The sequence below is a fragment of the Canis aureus genome, chromosome 2 (assembly GCF_053574225.1).
Source record: "Canis aureus isolate CA01 chromosome 2, VMU_Caureus_v.1.0, whole genome shotgun sequence".
NCBI classification, from domain to species: Eukaryota; Metazoa; Chordata; class Mammalia; order Carnivora; family Canidae; genus Canis; species Canis aureus.
This window is the reverse complement of record NC_135612.1, coordinates 91,595,148-91,620,473: the sequence shown is the minus strand read 5'-3', so window position 1 is coordinate 91,620,473 and position 25,326 is coordinate 91,595,148. Positions and strand designations below refer to the sequence as shown.

Below are 25,326 nucleotides of genomic sequence, written 5' to 3'. Positions count from 1 at the left end.
ATGCTCTCTAGAGGAATTAAAGTCTAAACAGAGATTGCAAAAATTAATAGGCACTATTGTGTTCCAGCACAGTCCCTGGCACGGGGTCATCCAAAAATGCTTTCCGAATGAATCAATGAACGCTGTCAACAATCAGAAGAGAGGTGTGTTCCTGAGTACGTCTGCACAGGGTTTCTGATTCATCGAACCCTTGAAAATGTGACGTTCTGTTTGGGCAACTCCTGGAGGCGAGGACTTTCTGGCAAGAGCTCTGTGTGTTCCAACTGCGGATTGATGACCGGAGAATGAAGGCCTGTCTTCTCGCCTGCCGCCCACCGCAGCGCTGACGCCGTGCCGCTCCACCAGACAGGTTTCCCTGGGGTTTGTGTTCCTGTGGGGTGACAGTATTTATATTTCACAGGCAATTCCGTGAGGCTTTTCAAAAACAGAGCAAGCCAGAGCCCAGAGAAGGTAATTAAAAGCAAAACCAAGAGAGAGAACAGGGGTGTTTGCTGGCCTCTGGAAGACCACAAGGCCACAGGCTGGGGGAAGGGGTGGGCAGGGAAAGAGAGGGAGAGGCTGAAAGGGAAGTGGGCCCGGTAACAGCAGCCACCTAATGAATCGCCAACTACATCCGTGGTGACCTGGGGATAAACATCTGAAGGAAACAACAGCTGAGGAGGGAGCCTTTTCATTTTGGATGGAAAGCACTGGAAAGAAATCTTAAACCTACTCATTATCTTCAGTCTTCATGCAATGTTAGGACCTGGCCATCCCATGAAGGCACCATAGGCCAATTATGCACACTTGTCAGTTCCTCCACAGAGGTGAGGATTTTCTTAAAAAGAAAGAGAAACCTAGAGCTTTGTTTTAACACTTGGGGGGACAAAGTAAGCGTTCTTTTAATTGCTTTGTATGTTTTCCCTGATAGATGTTAAATACTCATATAATCAAGCCAAATGCATTTTTTTTTTCCTGGTGAGAACTCCTCTCTATCTAACCACTGACAGATAGTATTAGGTGTAATCTGCTCTGCAAGGGTTGCCATGGTAAGAGTTCATCTGCTTCCCCCTCTTTCCATAAATAACAGAGTGGGAAAAATGCACAGGAAGCCTATATAGAAAAGATGTCTGGGGTTAGAGCAAATGCTTAGCGCTTCGCCGTCATGGAGACTCGCCAGGTGTAGGTTTTGTGTTACATATTTTTTCTTTGTATTAAAAACTCTCTCTGTCTTTCTTTACCTCTTTTCTCTTGTTTTGGGTACGTGTCCCGATTTTCAACATTGGACAATTCAGAGCATCACCACCGAGCCCTGGCAGATTTAATTGAGTTAATGAAGTGGCAGTGTGTGTGCGTGCGTGTGTGCGTGCACGTGTGTACATGCGTGTGTCCGTGCACGTGTGTGCGTTGGTAGATGCAGTTGAGTTTTAGTAGCAGCCCGCTCCTTGTAAATGCCAGCTCTGTCTCACGTACATTGGACCTCGGAGTCATCTAATACTTCCAGTGGGGTTTCAAACACAGCTCTGTGTTTCCTTCCCAGGAAGGAAAACTCAGTTATCACTTATTCGCCTGCCGAAAATCTCTAATTTATTTTCGTGGAATTCTTAAGCGATTTCTCTCTTTGGGAGTGAATCACTATGAGGTGACATGAAAACTCTTTCTTCTTTCCCCTCTGAGCAGATCAACCTTCGATGTTCAATTTAGCAAGTGCTCATTTAGTGCCTATTCTGCGCTCTGCGATTTTCTGGGGAATCCGAGGTAATTAGAACATGGTCCTTGTCCTCCAGGAGGTAGTGTTCAGAACATTAGTCTTGGGCTTAGAAGGTTTTCCTTGCAGGCTGGAGCGATGCGGTTCTGGGGCAGATGCCTGAGTGTGCTGTCGAACACCAGGCGGGTTGAGCCCATCAGCGTGAGGAACGTAGGAGGGCGTGAGCGGAGCTGCCTCCGCTGCCCCAAGGCCGACAGGTAGGGAGCGGCACTCTTCTTGCGTGTCCAGTCCTCAGTAGGTCCTAGGGGACCACAGCAACCATAGGGCTGAGGTCAGAGCCATCAGGAGAGGCCTCCGGCCACAGTTCTTCCATCTCTTGCCAAGAGACTTTTGCTATATTTTAAGCCAGAGCAGCTCTGGGGGTCCTGCTCAGGTCCATCTGCTCTAGCTGGGCCTCGACTTAAAGAGCAGTGGTTGAGTTGGGATGACACGGCGCCTCCATGTGCATCTCCCAAAAGGAACATTCACTTCTTCTTCTTTTTTTAGAGAGAGAGAGAAAGCGTGTGGTGTGCACACAAGTGGGGGGAGAGCCAGAGGGAGAGAGAGAATCTGAAGCAGGCTCCACGCCCAGAGTGGAGTCCAACATAGGGCTCAATCTCACGACCCTGAGGTCATGACCGGGCCAGTATCCAGAGTCAGACGCTCAACCAACTGAGCCATCCGGGTGGCCCAGACATTCACTCCGGATATTCAAGACCTTGGCTGAGGAAGGGGCCAACTACCTGGCCAGGCACAGGGAAGTGATTAGAGTAGCGCGATATCTAGCTACGTGGGTCACAGTTTTATACAGAAAACTTTGATTTCATTTTCACGTGATAGAAAAGAATTCATCAGTACGTCAGGTCTGCAGTGGAGTCAATAAAGTAAAGTAAAATAATCTAAAATGTAGTAAATAATGCTATGATAAATAAGTTTAAGAAAAAAGTAAAAAAAAAATTAAAAAAAGAAAAGAAAAAAGATACATTTAAATAAAAATATCCAATAATTTAAAATAAAATAATTAATAAATAATTAATAATTAATTAATAAATATTATTAAAAATAATTAATAAAAATTAAATTAAATTTTATTAATAAATTAATAAAAATAAAAATATTAAGTCTACCTGATATATGTAAATATATAAATATTAAGTATACAAATAAATGGTTTATCACATGTCAGTCAGGGAAGACCAGCAGCCGTAAAAAATGAGCCATGAGTCTCAAAGACTTGATTTAAGAAAGATCTTCCATGCATGACACAACCCAGTGGCCGTTGACGTCATGGCTCTGCTCCGGGGAGTCACGACACCCCAGGCCTTTTTCCACCGAGGTACTCCAGCACCCACTGAGCCTCGGAGTCCTCTGCTAGACCATCTGGGTATGGTTGGGAGATAAGGTAATAAGGAAAGCGGGGAGGATTGGTGGGCAGTCCTAATGCGCCAGGCCCGGGGATGTTGGTCCACATGATGATCCACCACCTTCCGTGGGCTCCCACCCGGTCATGTGGCGGCACAGCTCCAAGGGCGGCTGGCAACTTCCATTTGTAGAAGAGGGGAACAGTTTGGTAAACAGCTAACCTCTGGCCCGCATCACTATAAAGAATTTCTTAAGGTTAAACACAAATGACTGACTTGTGAGAACTTTGATAAATTGGCAAAGAATTGAGCTCTGGAGGTTTTTGTTTTGCTTTTTAATCATAACACTATTTTTTTTTATATGGGTCTCACCACTGCCATTTATTAATGAGAAGGACATAGTTCGGTTCCTCTGGTGCTCGAAGGCCCTTTGTGGAGAGCGAGGACATCTAGCTAAAGGGTTTTGGGACAAACAATAGGCGCTCAGGTGTGTTTAGCATCATGCACAATCCTTGGCATGAAGTAGCTGCTCGTCATATGTTAATTCCCTTCCTTTGATATACTTTTCTTCTTCACCTTTTGACCTAAATATCTGGGGAGACACCTTTGTCACAGGGAAACCATGTTAACAATTAAAGCAATAAAATATTTCTCCCCTTGGGGAGAAAGGGATCTTCCCTTTTGGTGTGTTGGCATGCTTTCAATTTTAATATCATATTTTAAATTTGGGCTCACATTGTAAGAATTTTTTTAAGTCACCGGCTGTGTTTATTTTTTAAAACATTTACAAACTACTCAGTTTTGGTCTAGCTAGACTAAACCAAAAGAAATTAAATTAAGCTTTTATAATAAAACCTGTCTACAATGGCTCCAAGTAACCTTTTTGGTGGGTCAGAAAACCTTGTCCTTATTCATGTCTATTTGGTTGTTGCTTTCTATACGGGCTTGTCCTTTGACATTTAGTTAGGACAATCACGAGACATACAGTCATATGAAGGAGGCATTTGTCCTTTAATATCCCGCCGACCTGAGGCAAGAATTTCTGAAGCCATTTCAGGTTTGCAGGGTTAAGTTTTATATTTATTGGCCCATTTTCTTATTCATCCACAGTCATCAAATTCCCTTAATCTATTGAGAAGTTACTGTAACTTATAAAGCTTCAACCTAAATTAGATTCTAAAACTAATGAAACTTAGCAAATCTAGAGCAGTAACCAAATAATATTCTCCCCTCAATGAGCACAGGATTGTTTCATTGTATTATGAATGAAGAAATTCTAGGAGTAATGGGTGGGAAATTAATCATGGCACAAGCACCAGTAACTTATACTTTATATTTTTCCCATTGGGACGTCTGATGGAGAATTTGTTCCCTCTGAGATAGAGAAATCTCACATGTAATGCAGACACATCTAGACAGAGCTCCCCTAAGATTCCCGAGTCAATTTAGAATTTCTGGTGGACTGAGAAATCACCAAAATGTGTATTAATGGAAATAATAAAAACTTTTGCATTTATTTTTTATTTTTTATTTTTTTTATTTATTTATGATAGTCACAGAGAGAGAGAGAGAGAGAGAGAGAGAGAGGCAGAGACACAGGCAGAGGGAGAAGCAGGCTCCACGCACCGGGAGCCTGATGTGGGATTCGATCCCGGGTCTCCAGGATCGCGCCCTGGGCCAAAGGCAGGCGCCAAACCGCTGCGCCACCCAGGGATCCCAACTTTTGCATTTATTTGGCACTTAGTATGCACTAGACTCTCAAGCTGTGCTTCATAGCTGGTAGACGTATGGTTTCAACTCCAGCTGGGTGACTCCAAAATTTCTTACTTTTACCCCGACTCTGAAGACAGAACAAGACAAAAGACCTCTAGTCCTTTGGATTCACCAAGTTTGGAATCACAGAAGGTTCCACCACAGTGTTCTGCTCACTTCCTGTGACACTGTAGGAAATCCATTTACCTTTCCAAATCTTCTCATTTCTAAAATGAGGATTAAACACTGTTAACTATACTGGAATTAAATTTTTTAAAAATAAAAATGAGGTTTAAAAACACTTGGAAAAATACGGTTTTCTATCTAGGTAGGTGATTATGCAAAGAACAGGTTATTATTTGGGGCTCTAGAGAAACTGAATGTCTGAATAGTCATTACAAATAGATCATTTGGCTCAGATGTGTTATCTCGGCCTTAATGTGCTGGGGTGACTGTTAGGTTGAGCGCCGTTTGGAATCGAGTACATTTCATTCCATGAGTTACAGATTAATCCAACATAACGTGTACTGGGCACCTACAGTGGGCAAAAACCCATCCCAGCATTTCATAAGAACCACAAATATAAATGAGTTGTGAGTCTAGGGCCTCTGGGTGGCTCAGTGAGTTCGGCATCTAACTCTTGATTTTTGGCCCAGGTCATGATCTCAGGGTCTGAGATCAAGCCCTGTGTTGGGCTCCACACTGAGTGTGGAGTCTGCTTGGGATTCTCTCTCTTGCTCTGCCCCTCCCCTCACTTGCTCTCTCTCTCTCTCTCTAACTAGAACCTCAAAAAAAAAATGCTATGGTCTTGGTCAGCAGCATATTCTTGATGGCAGGTGATAGAAACTGAATAATAACGATGATGAAGTAGGAAATGGATTGGCTTCCCTAACCCGAAGTCGAGGGGTATCCATCCAAGTTGTCGGTGACGTCACCAGCAGTTGGTTTCTCCTCATGTCTCAGCTCTGCTTTCCTCTGAGGTGGGTGTTCTTGCAGGTAAGATGGTATTTTGTTGCTGTTGACTCACAGCTACCTTAATAACCCCAGTGCAAAAGGAAATTCTCTTTCTGAATGGTTCCACAGGAACCCCAGGTGTCATTCTTATCAGCCTGGACTGGGTCACGTGCCTACCCCTAACTACGCTTTAAGGTGAGGGGGGCAGTGCTGTTCTTTCTTTGAGTTGAACTAGGTAACGTTATACTCATTTTGTGGCCGAGGGGTGGCATCTGCAGCTCTACCAGAACAGGCGTAGAGAAGAGGTCGTTCTTCAGGGGACATAGATGGAAGCAGAGAAGTAGATGCTCACAGTAGAGATCATCCTGGCTGGGCTATGAAGGAAGCGTGGGCTTTTGACTTAGAGACAAAGGGGTGAGGTATATTTCAGGTGGAGAGTCCAACACGAATGTGATCATTTTATTTGTCCACTTGATTGGTGTGCGAGATGCCTGAGCAGATGGTAAAAACATTATTACTGGATGTGTCTGTGAGGGTGTTTCTAGAAGAGGTTAGCGTCTGAATCTGTAGACTGAGTCAAGAAGATTGCCCTCACCGGTGTGTGGGGGCCTCATCCAACCCCTGCTGGAGGGAGGAAGGGAGGATTTGCTCTGTTTCAGCCGCCACCTCCGTGTGCTCCAGCTCTCCAACATTAGGGTGCCCCTGTTTTCGGCACCTTTAGACACAGGCTAAGTTATGCCGGTGGTTTCCCTGGTTTTCCAGCTTACCAATGGCAGGTCATAAGGCTTCGTAGCTTGTATAATTGCGTGAGCCAGTCCCTGTGATAAATCTCCTGCTCCTGTTCCTCTGGAGAACCTGACTTACACGAGTAGTGACACAAACACTGGGGATTTAGTTTGATTGAACATACACTGTATAGGAGGTTCGGTGGTAGGGTGGGGTCAGAGAGAGGAATGGTTCCAACGCCAAACAGTGAACCTGCCCTTTATTTCCTGGGCAACGAGAGGCCTCTTATATCTTTTGGGGATGGGAAGTAAAATATCCCCCACTACAGGGTGTGTCCCTCCAGAGCCAGAAGATAACTTTCCCGCTTGCAGGCCGAGCACAAGACAAGGTGCCCAGCCCGCAGCTGGGTCTCATTAAGGACTTGCGAAGGAACATCAGTTTCTTTACCAAATGTCTAATGATGGGTGCTTCTGTGTGTCAGACACTAACTGCTTTATAGGCACCTCACGGGTCGCCACAGAAACCATACGAAGGTGGTGTGCATGCTCCACCTTATAGATGAGGGCTCGGATACTCATAAGGGTCAGGTGGTAGAATGAGGATGAAACTTGAGGTCGTCCGCATTCGAATCACCGTAACATCCCCCATCGCATCAACATGACCCCATGTGATTTGTGCAACACCCGAAAGAATGTTAAGAGATTTCCACGTATACGCTTCACGGCATATCCACGAGGTAGGTGTTATCAGCTCCATTTTATGGCTGATAAAACGAAATTCAGAGCGGAGAAGTAACTCAACCGGAATCACAGGGCCAGTAACTTGAGGTGCTTGACTCGGATTCGGCAACTCTGTCCAAAATCCATTCACTTTCCCCGACCAGTTAGTTGCCCCACCAGCTGCCAGGCCCCATCGTGAGTGGCAGGGAAGATGCTCTGTGAGTGTGTGTGTGCGCGTGTGTGCACCAACTCTAACGTTCAGAGATTCTAGTCTTCCAGCAAAATATTAAATGTGCCTAGCACTCGTCTCAACTCTTTCAGATGTCAGAATGCGAGCTACACGGGCTAAAATGAAAAGATCATTGAATAAGCTCATGATTTCAGTTGGAGCATTGCTGTTTGAATTCCATGAAAAAGGGCTCAGTTAGCTTTCTTAGTATTGTATTTCTCTCTCGTACAAACATCCACGAATTCTCTGCACTAGATACTTTTACATTCCACTGAGCTTTGAGTGTGACCTGGTTCAGGCCACAAGAGTGGTAACTCTTCCACGAAGGGCTCTTGGCAAAGTGGACTGATTTGCAAACCACTATGACCCTGTAACTTGGACTTTCATGCAACATGTGTCATATTGAGAGCATCTCGGGATCAAACCCCTGCACAAGTTAGGGGCGGAGGTGATGATCTGTTTTGTTTCATTTGACTCTGGAAGTCAGAAGAGAACAAGGATCTGTTTTTGGACGTGTCTCATGTGCTGGGAGGATGACATGAAGTGAGGCAATAAAAAATGACAGTTACGATGATAAAAAAAAAACTAACATCAATTGAGGGCTTGGGGCAGTGTTTCAGGCAATAGGTGTGGACTCTGCCTTTTAGCATGGAGGCTTGACTTGTTTTGTCTTTAGGTCATAGTTCTCCTTTTCTGGGAGAGAGGATTTTGGTGGACATTTTAATTTCATTGACATAGACACCCCACATCCCAAGACAAACCCCAAAACCCACATTAGGTTCTTGACAAGGACCCAGATGACAGTGGAATCACCCAGATGTAGATGCTGCTGATGATACGAAGTCATTTGCTTCGCATTTTGCATTAGACATATATTTGGTGTCCCTGAAAATTGTGCAAGGTGTTTGTTTCCTAAATTTTGTTTTGGGGACCCTTCATCAAGATAAGAAGCTTTTGCACAGCAAAGGATACAGTCAACAAAACTACAAGACAACCTACAGAATGGGAGAAGATATTTGCAAATGACGTATCAGATAAAGGGCTAGTTTCCAAGATCTATGAAGAACTTATTAAACTCAACACCAAAGAAACAAACAATCCAGTCATGAAATGGGCAAAAGACATGAACAGAAATCTCACAGAGGAAGACATAGACATGGCCAACATGCACATGAGAAGATGCTCTGCATCACTTGCCATCAGGGAAATACAAATCAAAACCACGATGAGGTCCCACCTCATACCAGTGAGAATGGGGCAAATTAACAAGGCAGGAAACCACAAATGTTGGAGAGGATGCAGAGAAGGGGGAACCCTCCTGCACTGTTGGTGGGAATGTGACCTGGTGCAGCCACTCTGGAAAACGGTGTGGAGGTTCCTCAAAGAGTTAAAAATAGACCTGCCCTACGACCCAGCAATTGCACTGCTGGGGATTTACCCCAAAGGTACAGATGCAGTGAAACGCCGGGACACCCGCACCCCGATGTTTCTAGCAGCAATGTCCACAATAGCCACACTGTGGAAGGAGCCTCGGTGTCCATCGACAGATGATGGATAAAGAAGCTGTGGTCTATGTATGCAGTGGGATATTCCTCAGCCATTAGAAATGACAAATACCCACCATTTGCTTCGACATGGATGGAACTGGAGGGTATTATGCTGAGGGAAGTAAGTCAATCGGAGAAGGACAAACATTATATGGTCTCATTCATTTGGGGAATATAAAAAATAGTGAGAGGGAATAAAGGGGAAAGGAGAAAGAATGGGTGGGAAATATCAGAAAGGGAGACAGAACAAGACTCCTAACTCTGGGAAACAAACTAGGGGTGGTGGAAGGGGAGGAGGGCAGGGGGTGGGGGTGACTGGGTGATGGGCACTGAGGGGGGCACTTGACGGGATGAGCACTGGGTGTTATTCTGTATGTTGATAAATTGAACAATAAAAAGTAATTTTATTATAAAAAAATAAAAATAAAAAAATAAATTTTGTTTTAAATTTCTCTACGTGCAAACATTTTTTTGTTTTAGGGAAATGTTTGGAAATGTTTGCATGTTTTCTCGTCTAAGCATTTGCTCCCAGGAGATGGGGAGTGGAGGGCAGACCACATGTGAGGGACATGTTGGCTTGATTTTCTTCTCACCGAGTACTGGAGGAAAGACTGGGGGGAGGGTTGGGATCAGCTTTGGATAGCGCAGCATATTCCTGGCAGAAACACTGACATCTGACACCCGGAGTTGACTAACCTGGAATAAACGAGCATTTTAGGAATGGACTGTTGGGTCATGCGGACTGCCAGGACTCTAGGATCAGATCACACCTTGTGGGGGGATGGAACTTCTGGGGACGGGGAAGGATATTTTCCCTGCTGATAGTTATGGGGAGAGATTAGTTCCAGGCCAGGATATGAGGTGGCATTTAAATAAGGGGTAGAGAGGTTGGGATTCATGCATCCTTTATTCTCATTCTCTGTGGGACTTTTCAAGGGGACGTGGTGATGAGGTTAGACCTACAGTTGCATTTATGGTGATGGACATTGACCCTGGGTGGTGTAGGGGAGGGTAACAAGGCAGGAAGTCAGGGACAGATTCTGGTTTGAGCAGATACTCCTACTTAGGGAGTAGCTGCTTCTAAATGGCCATAAAGGAAACAACTAATGGTAGATCTGCGACTCCCCCGTAAGCCAGGGCGGGCTAAGTCCCCAGCGTAGGCCACCTATGTCTGCCAGATAGCAAATCTGACAGATCAGCCGGTGTCAGAGATTGCAGCCTGCTGGCAGGGTGAAGAGGGTGGAGGGGAGAACAAATAATAGCAAAGGTGGAGAGAAACATTGTTGGACGTTCATTGAAGGCGAACCTTGTTTCATTCATTCAGGTGCATGTGGCTCCTTGCCTGGGAGAGGCTCCCACCCTGAGAGGCGGGGGGACGGGACACAGGGACAGCAGATTCACACCTCCCTTCCCACCGAGGGACAGATACCAGTTATCGACAGCGGGATTTCACATATTTCTTCTCTGGCTTTCCTCGCACGTCTATCTCTGGACAAGAGCTTACGGTTACATGGATGTAAGTTAAAGGCGGCCGTTGGATACTGTACTTGCACGACCTCGTTTCATCTTTATAACCAGCTTTAAAAGTAGGCAGGTCCAGGTTATATGTCCAGGTTATACTAGAGAAATAGGGTAGTGAGGTTGAGAGACTTGCCCCAAGCGGTAGGAGACAAGGGGGGTATCTGGCACTTGGGCCCCAGGGGGAGAGAGAGGCACATAATGGAAGCGAAGGGGCACAAGCTTCTTTAGGTCCCTTGCCCATCATCAGGGCCATGATTCGTGTTCAGTTTTGGACCCTCCTCATGCTAAATCCACTCACCCTTTCTACTTTCCCATCCTGCTCACCCTCTGCTACAGACTGTGTTCTTACCAGATTCCTATGTTTGAACCTATTCTCCACTCTGATAGTGCCAGAGGCCTCTGTCTGGGAGGTGATTACGTCGTGAGGGTGGAGCCCTCATGAATGGGAACAGCGCCCCGAATAGAGGAGACCCACAGAGCTTCTCGCCTCTTCTACCACGAGGTACCTGTGAGCCAGGAAGGGGGCCCCCACCAGACACCGAATCCACCAGCCCCCTGATCTCGGACTTCCCACGCCTCCAGAACCGTGAGGAATGCATGTCTGTTGTTCTATCAGCCGCGCATTCCGTGATCTTCTCTTTAGCAACCCAGACAAAGACTTCCTTCAAATGGCTCCCCGTTTATATCGAATTTCTTACTGTCCTAGAGCATGATAGTCCCTTTCCCATGTCTTTGTCATGCATCTCTCGTCCTTTTTGCCTGGGGTCTCCTTCCTCCTTGTACAGCTGATTAAAAAGCACTTTATCTTTTAAAAATCAGACCAATATCAAGTTTTCTAGGAAAAAAAAAGTTTAGCGTGGGGTTTAATAGCACGGCCTCTGGCTCTGTCCCTTAGCATCCGTGGGAATTCTCTGAACTTTAGTCAGCGTTATCGTATCTAAACTGTAGCCAGCAGAGCTACCTACACCCTAGGATGATTGATAGTATTAACTATAAAGGGCTTCCCGTAGATCCCGACGTAGATCCTGACGCAGAGCCCACGAGTACATGCCATTTTTTTTGTTTCTCCACGAAGGCGTCCCTGATTCTTCAAGTACAGTTAACCCCCTTCTCAGATGAGTTGTAGACACTGTTTGTGTCTTTATTATGGAATTTCTTCTTTTATCTTGCAATTATCTATTTAAATACCTCTTTTTATACCACCTTATCAATCCGCCCCCCAAATCTATTTCCTATCGGTAATAGTGCGCACTCTGCCTTCCGGAAACTCTAGGCTACGGCAGTTGGAATCAGGAAAAGCCCTAGAGAGCAGACTCCGGGAATCTGTTTTGGAGCTGGATTATTCGTGGTCCAACAGCAACACGAGACCCGTACTGGTGGGAAGTGGTTGGGTGAGAACCCCTGGATGCAGTGGCCTGACAATTACTGATGTTTTCACCTATGATTAACTGGGATGGCATGAAAGGAGTAGGCGAGGCATAATTTTGTGCAGAGGCTTTGCTAAATAAACAGTTTTGGGAAAATGATAATTATGAGACTACTGGGGTCGATTAACTACATTGCAGTTCTTGGCAAAATAAAGAAAAAAAAACAAAAAGCAGAAAAATAACAACAAAACAACAACAACAACAACAACAAGGATAGACTCAGAGCAATAACCTGCCGGCTTGAAGCGTGAAAGCCATAAGGGGGCTTCATGGTTGTTTCGAAGAGCGTGGTAGCCATGGAGCAGGCTGTAGGAAATCGGAGGCCAGGGCTGCAGAATGGACCAAATGCACAGCCATGGCACGAGTCTTTATTAGGACCTTGATGGAAAGACAGAGGGAGTCTCAGAGCTGGCCCAGGGACATTGGGGTGGATGAACCTGAGGATCTTGAACCCTCAAACTCCCTTGTGTGTCCAGCGTAGGAAGGAGCAGCCGCCTTCCTCTTGCCAGAGGAAGCATTGTCTCCTGCTTGGATACCGTGTGAGGCTCTGCCCTGAGACAGGGCCTCCCAGTGCTGTCCTGGGCTCCTCAAGATCAGCCTGCCTCGCTCCTCGCTTCCTCCGGAACAATACCCAGGGTCAGATCCTAGCACTTGTTGAATGAAGAGGTACTGACTGGGCCCAGGGGAAAATAGCTTATACCCACAAGGCCTGCCAGTGGTTGCCTGATGCATGCTGGTAGACCTTGGAGAAACCTTTCTGGGAATGGAATTACAAGGTATTGGAGCAGGCAGTGGAGACTCTAAGACTGGATGCGGAGAACTTTTGATGTCAGGGCCTTACTCATGACTCTGGATTTGGGATCTGGAGGAGATACGTGGGTCTTCTGGACAGGCACCTGGAAGCTTAAGGATGAAGATGAACTACAGTGAATGGGCTGGTTGTCCGAACCCCCTTGGAGGTGTCTTACGGGGTGGATCCCAAGGCTTGGGTAGGTGGAAACGTCTGAGTGGCCCCACTGAGTGGGACCTCGAGAGCGCACCAGCAGGCCATGTTTCCCAAGGCAGCCCAGGGGATACACCCTCCACCAAGAGAGTAGGGGGCTCGCTGGTGAGGGGCGCACTGGGTGTTTTTCAGTAGCTCGCTGGTGGCTGTTTTATGTGGGCTTGGTCAGACAGTGAGAGACGTCTCCGTAAAATGGAGCTCTTTCCCATATAAATGTTGGATTTTGGGAATGACAGAAGCCGCTTGGCCACATCGAAACACCAGATGCAAGACAGAAATTATGATCATAATTGGCATCAAGGCCAGAGCGGCAACTGGTGTGGCTTGTCCAACAGGGATAGGAATGGTAACTATTGTGACATTTCTGTGGTGGCGTGGGGAAGGAGGGGAGCGAGGAGGGGGCAGGGGGAGAGAGGGACTGAGACACAGAACCGGAAAGTCATTTTAGGCTTCTCAGCTTGTAACGTCAGGGAGGATGGAGAGCTAGTGGGCAGAGGCTGACGTCCGTCGGCACAACAGGAAGTCACGCTCCCTCCTTGAGCCTCCAGATCTGTATCGGTTCACAGACCCAGAACCTACTGATAGGAAGAGGCAAGAGGTGCCACATCTCCAAACTGATCTCTGAAAGAATAGTTTTGTGTAGTAAACATACGTCTGGTCCTTTCCTACAATGACCTGTGGCCGTTTGGCGGGGTGACTGCATTGGGGAAAGAGGAAACCTGGGGCTTTTGGTAGACTTCAGCTGTGAAAGGGTTTGAGCTGACAGGAATACTAGAGTTCTCCAGCTGGGGTGGAAGCCGGTGGAAGCATGGGAGTGAACGGTGTTTGGCCCCAAGTCCTTATTTTTGTGGTTATCATCCGGGGCTCCCATGGGGTAGAAAGGCTTAGCATCCGGTGAGATGCTCACCTTGGTTCTCCAAACTGTGGAGTAAGGGTCATTAACTTAGAGAAGACTAGAAGCTCCTGAAGCTGACCTCCCCCGTCCACGGCCAACAGAGTTGGTGAAATGAAGCTGCTGTTATCAAAGATTCAGGGATGCAGAGGTGGTGGTTTCCTCATTGCCCCTGTCACCAGCACGGGCTCTGCAAACACCATGGATCGTAGAGGATCATAAGGGGCTACAGAAGCTTGGCCAGGTGGCATTATAAGCACAGCTGCTAAGCTGGACGTGGTGTCTCACTGGAGCAGGTCGGAGCAGGTCCCAGCACTGTAATGTATACATTAGGTCGGTGAATACCTTCTGACCTTTTTGACCTCATCAAGTGGGGAGCAGGTCAAAAATGTTTCACCTTTGTGGGGCAGCCCCGCAGCCACCATTCACCGCCTCCCCCAGGGACCGTGTGAATCCTCCTCCCCCCCGCCCGTTGCAACACTGCCCCCGAGACACCTCAGCCAACTTAATGCCATCAGACCGTCACGCCGCCCACTGCTGATGCCATCATGCCACCGACTTGCCCGTCGTACTGGGAATATTCTCAAATGCACGAACTCACATCAAGTCAGATGGACAGAGCAGCAATTCATTATTTGATGGCAATGTATGGAAAGGGTGTATTTGGGATGGGCACAGGGAGATCTGAAAGGCGTACGCACGTCACATAACCAGGTGGCCTCGACTCACTCCCGTATTGTATGGTGGGTGGCTGTCCACACCCTGTCAACACACACCTGTGTTGGGGTGTTTCCTGTGACCAGCCGACAAGGAAGCAGGGGGCCCGGGCTGGTTCACACATGGGTTGGCGTGGTATGTTGGTGCCACAGCTGAAAACGGACCACTGGTCTACCGTAGCACCACTTGGGGAGCGCTGAGGACAGGAGGGAAGGGAAATCCTTCTGTTGGGCCGTGCTTCACACGCCTCGTCATCCGCTCGGTGTGAAGGGAGAAGCCGCCCTCGGTATAGATAGATGATACATAGAGAGATGATAGATGGTAGACAGACAGATAGAGAGATAGATGATAGGTAGGTAGATAGATGGATGGATGGATAGATAATGGATGATAGATGATAGGTAAATAGATAGATGATAGATAAATAGATGATAGGTAGATAGATGATAAATAGATGCATAGATAGATGATAGATGGTAGATAATGATGATAGACAGATAGGTGATAGGTAGGTAAATTGATAGATGGGTAGATTAATGACAGATAGGTAGGTAGATAGATGATAGATGATAATAGATGATAGATGATAGATAATGATGATAGGTAGATAGGTAATAAATAGATGATAGATGCTGGATAGATGATGGATAGAGAGATAGACGATGGGTAGCTGATAGCTGATAGATGGGTAGATAGATTTCGGAGTGTCGGACACGGATATTCAGGAACTCTTTGCTGAATCCGGAACTCTGAAGAAGGCAGCTGTACAGCATGACCGCTCCGGGCGCAGTTTAGGAACAGCCGATGTGCACTTTGAACGGAAGGCAGATGCCCTGAAAGCCAGAAGCAGTACGACGGCGTCCCCGTGGATGGGCGCCCCGTGAACATTCAGCTGGTCTCGTCACGGACTGACACAGCGGAGACCCGCGCAGAGCATAGCAGAGGTGGGATGACTGGAAACCGGGGCTCCGGAGGTTTTGGTGGTGGTGGCGGCGGCACCAGGAGAGGCACTCGTGGAGGGAGCCGGGGCAGAGGTCGAGGCACTGGTGGGAGTTCGAAGCAGCAGCTTTCTGCAGAGGAGTTGGACGCCCAGCTGGATGCTTATGACGCCAGAGTGGACACCAGCTAAAGAGACCGGCAGATCCCCAAGTGGAGCAGGACCCAGGTGTCCCCTCCGGGCTCCCTGGCGGGAAGGGGCGTGGACTGGGGCTGTGCGGCCAATGATGGATTTGTTTCTTTTATGTTTTATTTTATTTTATTTTATTTTATTTTATTTTATGTTTTAAAACACGATTTAAAAACTCATGTAAATGTTTTTTTTCTTATTTTCCTTTTTTTCTTTTTCTTTCTTTCTTTCTTTCTTTTTTTTTTTTTCTTTTTAAATTCTGAAGCAGCCCTGTTTTGTACCGAGTTATTTTTGGGATAAATGTTGCCGGTTGTCCTTGTGGGGAAGGTGGCGTTTTCACCTTTGTCATAATAAAACAGAGACGTGTGTGGAAAAAAAAAATTTCAGATAGACAGACAGACGATAGATAGATAGACGGATAGATGATAGATAGATGATAGGAATCTTGGACAGCGGCAGGTGGCTTGGTTGGAAGAAACATGATTGGAACACAAGAGAAAGGGGAGCTGGTGGAAAGAGGTCTGTGGACAAACCCATGGCTCTGGGCCCAAAGCTTGAGGATCATTTTATGTCATGATAACGCCTGACGGAGGTTTTCAATGTCCAGGGGACAGGGGGAGAGAATAATTTGACCTGCACGCGTGGCCTTTTCTTTGGCCAGTTCTGCTCGCCACAGCCTCAAGGTGGCTGGCAGCGCTGTTGCACAATAGTTTTCCAAAACCATAACAATAATATTTCTCTTCATTGCATCAGTTCCACCCTTTGACCACATTCAGTCTTTGGTTGTTGAGATGATGTGATTTATAAATTCAAAGAAACCGAGTCGTACGTGTCTCTCAGTGCAGATCACAGGGAGAGGACACAAACCACAGATGCCTATTAGGTTAGTTGCAACTCATTCCCCGCCGTGGAATACTCCATGTGAAAATAGACGGGCCTGCAGAGACAGAGGAGGATTTCCAAATTACATGTTTAAAGAGAAAAAATAGGAGGTGCCCCTGGGTGGCTCAGTGGGTTGGGCATCTGACTTTTTTTTTAATTATTAAAGATTTTATTTATTATTCATGAGAGACCCAGAGAGAGGCGCAGAGACACAGGCAGAGGGAGAGGCAGGCTCCCTGCGGGGACCCAATGTGGGACTCGATCCTGGGACCCTGGGGTCACGCCTTGAACCGAAGGCAGATGCTCAACTGCTGAGCCACCCAGTTGCCCCGGGCACCTGATTTCAGCTCAGGTCATGATCTCAGGGACCTGGGACGGGGACCAGAGTTGGGCCCTGCGCTCAGCGAGGAGTCTGCTTGAGGATCCTCCCCCTCTCCCTTCTGCCCTGCCCCTCCACCCCCCCAACTCAACCATCCTCTAAAATTTCATTTCTATTTTATTCTAAAATAAAAAATTAATCTTTTTTAAAAATAAAGGGAAAAATGAGAAAAAGATGGAAAGTTCAAAATATTATGAAGAGTAAGATTTCTTTAGTATAAATAATAAATGAATATATGACTCTACATGCAGATTAAGTGATGTAGTTGATTAATTGATTTAATACTTTTAAAGTACTTCAAACTGTGTGGGCCTAATAGTTAATGTTTTATAAGTTCTGGATTTTATTATGATATATACCATCATATATCACATTTGTAATTTAAATTATTTATTATTAGTATAGTATTAATATCTGTGGAAGAGGGTGTGAGTATGGGCCATTGAGGCTTGGTTTTGCTTTTGTACCTTTGTGTGTGGTTGTTTTTACAAAACAAATTGATATGTTAGGTTTTTCCTCCTTTTTATCTTTACTTTTATTTTTAAAAATATTTTATTTATTTATTCATGAGAGACACAGGGAGAGAGAGAGGCAGAGACACAGGCCGAGGGAGAAGCAGGCTCCATGCAGGGAGCCCGAGGCGGGACTCGATCCGGGGTCTCCAGGATCAGGCCCCCGCTGGAAGGAGGTGCTAAACTGCTGAGCCACCCGGGGCTGCCCCCCTTTTTATCTTTGAAGACATCAGGGCTTATTTGGACAATACATTTATCAGCTATTTCTTCTTTCCTTTTTGAGACTTCTCTATTTAAAAACTTAAAAATAAATTGGCTAATAACAAAAATTACAAAAAAAAAAAAAAAAAAAAGAGCCCTGCAAAGGGTAATTGAGAGATAAGAGGGTATTATCTTGAATCTGAAATAAGGTGCGAGGAGGAAAATTGTAGGTCCGTGCACCAGAGAGGTCGGGTTCTGTCCATGTACTGTTGGTGGGAACCTGGGTCAGTGTAGTTGTTGCTCCTGACTTTGCTTCCCTGTCTGTAGGATGGAAATAATGGCACCTGCTGCAGAGAGTCACCCTGAGGATTGAGATAACCCTCTCAGTACTCGGGTGGTGGTGCTGGTGGTGAGGGTGCTGGGGTGCTGGGTGTGGGGGTGCTGGGCTGGTGGTGGGGGTGTTGGTGCTGGTGCTCCTGGTGCTCCTGGTGCTCCTGCTGCTGGTGCTGCCGCTGCTGGTGCTCCTGGTGCTCCTGGTGCTGCTGCTGCTGGTGCTGCCGCTGCTGGTGCTCCTGGTGCTCCTGGTGCTGCTGGTGCTGCCGCTGCTGATGCTCCTGGTGCTCCTGGTGCTGCCGCTGCTGGTGCTCCTGGTGCTTCTGGTGCTGCTGCTGCTGGTGCTGCCGCTGCTGATGCTCCTGGTGCTCCTGGTGCTCCTGGTGCTGCTGGTGCTGCTGCTGCTGATGCTCCTGGTGCTCCTGGTGCTGCTGGTGCTGCTGCTGCTGGTGCTCCCGGTGCTCCTGGTGCTCCTGGTGCTGCTGCTGCTGATGCTGCTGATGCTCCTGGTGCTCCTGGTGCTCCTGGTGCTGCCGCTGCTGGTGCGCGTGTCTGCGAGGCGCCCCCACACGTCCGTCCACACCTACCCGCCCGCGGGAGAGCGAGCGCCGGTTTCCCGCATCCCGGGGCGGGGAGGGCGGCGGAGGAAGCGTCGTGCAGGCGGGACGAGCAGCGGGTGCCCCGCAGGTGCCCGCCCCCAGCCCCGGCTTTCCTCCGGGCCCCGCCTCTTCCCCCCCCACCTCCGCGGCGCGCTCCCTCCGACGGGCGGGCCGGGCCTCGATGCCGGGGGCGCAGCGCCCCCATGTGGCCGAGGTCTGCATTGTCCCCGACGCTCGGCCGGGAAAGCCGCACCTGGAGGCCCAGCCGCACCTGGAGGCCCAGCCCCACCTGGAGACCGAGCCGCACCTGCAGGCCGATCCGCACTGGAGGCCGAGCCGCACCTGGAGGCCGAGCCGCACCTGGAGGCCCAGCCCCACCTGGAGGCCGAGCCGCACCTGGAGGCCCAGCCCTACCTGGAGGCCCAGCCGCACCTGGAGGCCCAGCTGCACCTGGAGGCCGAGCCCCACCTGGAGGCCGAGCCCCACCTGGAGGCCCAGCCGCACCTGGAGGCTGATCTGCACCTGGAGGCTGAGCCGCACCTGGAGGCCCAGCCGCACCTGGAGGCTGATCTGCACCTGGAGGCTGAGCCGCACCTGGAGGCCGAGCCGCACCTGGAGGCTGATCTGCACCTGGAGGCCGAGCCGCACCTGGAGGCCGAGCCGCACCTGGAGGCTGATCTGCACCTGGAGGCCGAGCCGCACCTGGAGGCCGAGCCGCACCTGGAGGCTGAGCCGCACCTGGAGGCCCAGCCTCACCTGGAGGCCCAGCCGCACCTGGAGGCCGCGGTCGCTGTCCGGTGGAGCCGGCTGCACGGCCGTGGGCCCACGCCCTGGAGCTGGGAGGGCGGGGTGCAGGCCCGCGGGTCCCCGACACCGGGGGGTGCGGTCCGGGTGCACCTGCCTGCGGGGCCGGGCCCGCTCACCCTGCGCCGGGGCCCGCAGCCAGGTCCAGGCCCGGTCCTCGCCCGCGCTCGAGGCCCCCGTGCAAGCGGCCGCCACGTTTCAGCCCGGGTCGCTGCGGGCGGCGGGGTGCGGGGTGCGGGGTGCGGGGTGCGGGGTGCGGGCGGCCCGAGCTCGAGACCGTCACGCGTGGGGCCGGGACCCCGCGAGCCCCGCGGCGGACACCAGGCGGGGGTCGTGGGTGCAGGACGTGCGTCCTCTCGCCCCTGCCTTGCGCACAGTGGTCCTGCTCGGCCTGGGTCCTTGCGAGGGCGGCCGCAGGTGGGGTGCGCTCCAGCCCCTCCCTTCCTCCCTCACGGCCCCCACGGTCCGTGCCGCCCTCGCCCGCCTGGCCCCGGAGCCGCCGAGCATCGCCCGCAGCCCTGAGTCCCTTCCCGGCGGCAGGTGCGGCCAGTCGGAGGCTGCAGGCGCCCGGGTCTCCTTCCGTCCCCAGCATCACGAGAAACCACGCGGCCGCCCCGCCCCCGGGAAGGGCCGATCCCGTCCCCACTGGGGGGTCCCCGGCCCCGGCCACAGCCCCGGGCCCCTGCAGTCCCGCCGGCCGCCGGCAGGGGGCGCGCGGGCTGCCCCGGGACAGGCTCCGCCCGGCCGCGCTGGGGGAGGGGGCTCCTGGGGGCGACGCGCGGGCGGAGGGCCTGACCCCGTGACCCCCTGTCGGCTCCGCGCGCCCCGGGGCCTCCTTCCAGCTCCGCGGGCTGCAGTGCTCGGCGCCCAGGCGGCTGTGGAGGCTCTCCCTCCCTCCCCCTGCTCCTCCCACTGTGCTCCCCCTCCCTCCCCCTGCTCCTCCCTATTGTGCTCTTCCCTCCCTCCCTCCTCCCTGCTCCTCCCACTGTGCTCTCCCTCCCTCCCTCCCCCCTGCTCCTCCCACTGTGCTCTCCCTCCCTCCCTCCCCCCTGCTCCTCCCTATTGTGCTCTCCCTCCCTCCCTCTCCCCTGCTCCTCCCTATTGTGCTCTCCCTCCCTCCCTCTCCCCTGCTCCTCCCACTGTGTGCTCTCCCTCTCTGTCTGCTCCTCCCACTCTGCTCCCCCTCTCCCTCTGCTCCTCCTACTGTGCTCTCCCTCCTTCTCTCCCTCTGCTCCTCCCACTCTGCTCCCCCCTCTCTCTCCCTCTGCTCCTCCCCACTGTGCGCTCTCTCTCTCTCACACATAAATACATAAATCTTAAAATCCCCACAGAGCTGAGCCCGCGGCCTGAGAATGTGCAGGAGGACTGGGGCAGGGCCCTTGCAGTCCAGGCTCACTGCTGGTTTCTTACCAGGGACACCGAGCGCAGGTCTCTTCTGTATCAAACCCCACCGTGCTGGGGGGGGGGGGGGAAGGGTGCTAGAGTTCTGCAGGGACAGGAGGACACCCATGTGTTTAAGAATTATTATCCATAAGGTTTTCAGGTGGAAAAAATGTACACTGGATTTTTTCCCTCCATATTCTACTTTTTCGGTTGGATGTTAATACCACATGCTTGTGGGGAGTCACTTCTGTGGTGAAAGAGGGCTGACAGCACCGAGCCGCCGAGCTGGGCAGCTGCATTGTTCCCGGGCTGCTGAGGCAGCGCGCTGGTCCTGGGTTCCTCCACGGTCCCTGCCCGACCCTTGTCCCTAGCCTGGGCGTCCCCTGCAAGGGTCCCCTGCGCACCACCGGGGCTCGAGGGGTGTGCCCTGAACCCCCGGATCCCCACTCTGAGACCTCCCCAAGGCCCCTCACAGGGCCCTTCAGCTGCTCCCTAACCCCGGGGCCCTCAGTTGGCCCTAAGCCATTCGGGGTCAGGTCTCCGCACTTCAAGGGGTGGCGTCCCTTGCAGAAGAGGGTCCTGAAGTTAAAGGGCCGCAGGAATGGAAAGAAGGAAGGAAAGCAAGGAGGGAGGAGGGAGGAATATCTGCAACAGGGGTGCTCACCCCGAGCTTAGTAGACACCCGAAGCGGCTCGTGTTCATTTAGCTCCAAGGAAGAAAAGAGCATTTCAGTCACCGATCACTTGGGGACCAGAGTCTTTCACCGGGTTGGCCGCGCGGGCATCACGTCCCTGGTGTAACACGAGGAGGCAGAACACGCGCAGGTAAAGAAGTAATAAAGGCCTCACGTATGAGAACAAAGGACTGAGGCCTGGGACCCGCTGGACACCCCCCGCGGCCTGGAGGAAGTGCCAGGGGCCTGGGATGAGGAGGAGGAGCCCTCTGGGGCCCGGGCAGCCACCCCCTGCTTTCTTCTCCCTCCGCTCCAGCCCTGCCCTGCCCTTTCCTTCCTTCCTTCCTTCCTTCCTTCCTTCCTTCCTTCCTTCCTTCCTCCTCCCTCCCTCCCTCCCTTCCTTTCTCCCTCTTCCCTTCCTCCCTCCTTCCTTCCTCCTTCCTCCCTTCCTCCCTCCCTTCTTCCTCCCTCCCTTCCTTCTTCCTTCCTTCCTCCTTCCTTCTTTCCTTCCTCCTTCCTTCCTCCTTCCTCCCTCCCTTCTTCCCTCCCCTTCCTTTCTTCCTTCCTCCCTCCTTCCTTCCTCCTCCCTCCTTCCTTTCTCCCTCCTTCCCTTGCTCCCTCCTTCCTTCCTCCCTCACTCCCTCCCTTCTTCCTCCCTCCCTTCCTCCCTCCTTCCTTCCTCCTTCTTCCTCCCTCCTTCCTTCCCTCCTTCTTCCTTCCTTCCTTCCTTCCTTCCTTCCTTCCTTCCTTCCTTCCTCCTTCCCTTCCCTCCTTCCCCTCCTTCTTTCCTTCCTTCCTTCCTTCCTTCCTTCCTTCCTTCTTTCCTTCCTTCCTTCTTTCCTTCCTTCCTTCCCTCCTTCCCTCCTTCCTCTCTCCTTCCTCCTTCCTTCCTCCTTCCTCCCTCCCTTCTTCCTCCCTCCCTTCCTCTCTTCCTCCTTCCTTCCTTCCTTCCTCCTCCCTCCTTTCTTCTCCCTCCTTCCCTTCCTCCCTCCTTCCTTCCTCCCTCACTCCCTCCCTTCTTCCTCCCTCCCTTCCTCCCTCCTTCCTTCCTCCTTCCTCCCTCCCTCCTTCCCTTCCTCCTTCTTCTTCCTTCCTTCCTTCCTTCCTTCCTTCCTTCCTTCCTTCTTTCCTTCCTTCCTTCCTTCCTCCTTCCTCCTCCCTCCCTCCCTTCCTTCCTCCCTCCTTCCCTTCCTTCCTGCCTCCTTTTCTTCCTTCCTTCCTTCCTTCCTTCCTTCCTTCATCCCTCCCTTCCTTCTTCCTTCTTCCTCTCTCCCTCCCTCCTTCCCTCCTTCCTCCTCCCTCCTCCTTCCTTCCTTCCTTCCTTCCTTCCCTCCCTCCCTCCCTCCCTCCTTCCTTCCTTCCTTCCTTCCTTCCTTCCTTCCTTCCTTCCCTCCCTCCCTCCTTCCTTCCTTCCTTCCTCCCTCCCTTCCTCCCTCCTTCCTTCCTCCTTCTTCCCTCCCTCCTTCCCTTCCCCTTCCTTCCTTCCTTCCTTCCTTCCTTCCTTCCTTTCCTTCCTTCTTCCCTCCTCCCTCCTTCCCTTCCCTCCTTCCTCCCTCCTTCTTTCCTTCCTTCCTTCCTCCTTCCTCCCTCTCTCCTTCCTCCTTCCTTCCTCCTTCCTCCCCCCTTCTTCCTCCCTCCCTTCCTTCTTCCTTCCTCCTTCCTTCCTTCCTCCTCCCTCCCTTCCTTTCTCCCTCCTTCCCTTCCTCCCTCCTTCCTTCCTCCCTCACTCCCTCCCTTCTTCCTCCTCCCTTCCTCCCTCCTTCCTTCCTCCTTCCTCCCTCCCTCCTTCCTTCCCTCCTTCTTCCTTTTCCTTCCTTCCTTCCTTCCTCCTTCCTTCCTTCCTTCCTTCCTTCCTTCTTCCCTCCTCCCTCCTTCCCTTCCCTCCTTCCTCCCTCTTTCCTTCCTTCCTTCCTTCCTTCCTTCCTTCCTTCCTTCCTTCCTTCTTTCCTCCCTTCCTCCTCCCTCCCTCCCTTCCTTCCTCCCTCCTTCCCTTCCTTCCTCCCTCCTTTCCTTCCTTCCTTCCTTCCTTCCTCCTTCATCCCTCCCTTCCTTCTTCCTTCTTTCCTCTCTCCCTCCCTCCTTCCCTCCTTCCTTCCCTCCTTCCTTCCCTCCCTCCCTCCCTCCCTCCTTCCTTTCTTCCTTCCTTCCTTCCTTCCTTCCTTCCTTCCTTCCTTCCTTCCTTCCCTCCTTCCCTCCCTCCCTCTTTCCTTCCTTCCTTCCTTCCTTCCTTCCTTCCTTCCTTCCTTCCTTCCTCCCTCCATCCTCCCTACACCAGCAGAATTTCCACTCTTTGAGCTCCAAGCCGGGGAGTTCTGCACCTGCTCCTCCTCTCAGGGGATCTCTCTTTTCCCTGCTCTTCAGGTGGCTGCGTCTTCCCATCAGTGCAGATCCAGCCCAGACACTAGGTCTCTGGGAAACCCAGCCATGGATTTCCCATCACTCCCGCCAGAGAATCCCGTCACTCCCCAGCCATGACGAGGCTTCTAGTCCTTCTCCAGCCCGCACCCCTGCTCTCTTCTCTTCCTAGCACCTGCCACAACCCGGAGAGTAGTCTGCTTGTATTTTCCTGCATTCTCTCTATTTTCTCCTGCTAGGGTGGGCCGTCCGTGAGAGCAGGGGCATTCCCTGGCTTAGGTCCCCTGCGTCGCTGTCCCCTGAAGCAACGCCAGCTCTCCGATTCAGAGTGCGCATCTTCGCAGTGGACTCCTCATACTGACCCTGTTGTCCCTGAGACGTGCCCAGAGATTTATCAGACCGCCTTTAACTGCGTTACATCGTATGGAAGACACGTCTGCATCCTGCTTGGGTGCCACTCATTCTGACCACAGCCCGAATTCAGAAGACGAGAGAGAGCTCTACTGTAAAGAACAGAGCGGAGATAAACTAAATAGAATATAGAAAAACAATAGGATCGACAAGAGTTGGTTCTTTCAAAAGATCGACAAGACTGACAAACCTGTAGGTAAAGTGGCTAAGTGCATCCGGCCTGGGCTTCCTTAGCTCTGCAGAATGGGGACGGGGGGGGGGGGGGGGGGGGGGGCCGGGGGGTGCCCGACAGGTCTCCCGCGAAGGACAGCGGGGTTGGGAGGTCTTGCCAACGCAAAACATCGTCTGGCACAACGTGAGCTCTCGGTCGTCGTTACATTTTTTTCGTATCTGCGGTCCTGGCGTTGATGCTCTCTCCTTGGGAGCTTCCAGTTTCTAGAAGGCTCCTCCTCCCTCATGTGGAAGTGCAAGGTGATGCTTGGAGAACCCGGACATCCATGACATGCCCCGGGATCCCGTCTCCACAGGCAGCACTCACTTCTTCTCCGAGTTTTGCTTAAATCCCCCGTCTTTGCTTTGGAGACTCCAGGTGCCGTCCCTCCAGCCAGCAGCCAAGCCCACGGGGATGGGGTGGGCGTGGGCCGCGGGCTTGGCGCCCTTGGGCTGGAAGCCACTCGAGTATCTGCTCACTGAGAGCTCCCTGTGCCCTCGGGCCTCGGGGCGAGGACCTGCACACGCGTGGCCCTGAGTTCCGGGACGGGCGGAGACTGTGCCTTCAGGAGCCTCCTGGAGCTGTTGGTGCGAGGACCACGGGGTGAGCAACGAGACAGCAGAGCTCCCCGGGCGCCCCGCCACTGGCCTGTGCACCCCGCACCCCGTCTCGCTGATTCCTGTGGGACCCGCTGTGCTGGGTGGGGCCGCTTCTCCCCTAAGGGCCGCCGTGAATCCCGATCGCCGTCTAGCATCAAGGGCCAAACTTCGACGACGGCTTTCAGGTCCCTCTAAGCTGGCGCCGCTGCCCGGTGCCCACGTTTGTCTCCAGCCTCCCCCCAGGTGCTTGGGTTTTATTTATGGCCACACCTGCACTGGCCTCC

At 51.3% G+C, this 25,326-nt stretch overlaps 1 long non-coding RNA gene and 1 pseudogene across 5 annotated transcripts in view; both read left to right on the top strand.

Moving 5' to 3' along the window:
- The window catches only part of LOC144303310 (uncharacterized), a 61,379-nt gene that overhangs the window by 15,805 nt on the left and 20,248 nt on the right, over window positions 1–25,326 (top strand). For 4 of the 5 annotated variants that reach the window (XR_013370387.1, XR_013370363.1, XR_013370377.1 and 1 more), the window contains one exon: window positions 68–349. This is a non-coding gene — a long non-coding RNA (uncharacterized LOC144303310). Of the gene's footprint in view, window positions 1–67; window positions 451–10,338; window positions 10,531–10,922; window positions 13,321–25,326 lie in introns of those variants that run through there. The other variant, XR_013370391.1, reaches the window with a different exon arrangement.
- LOC144291580 (THO complex subunit 4 pseudogene) lies at window positions 13,972–15,850 on the top strand (annotated as a pseudogene).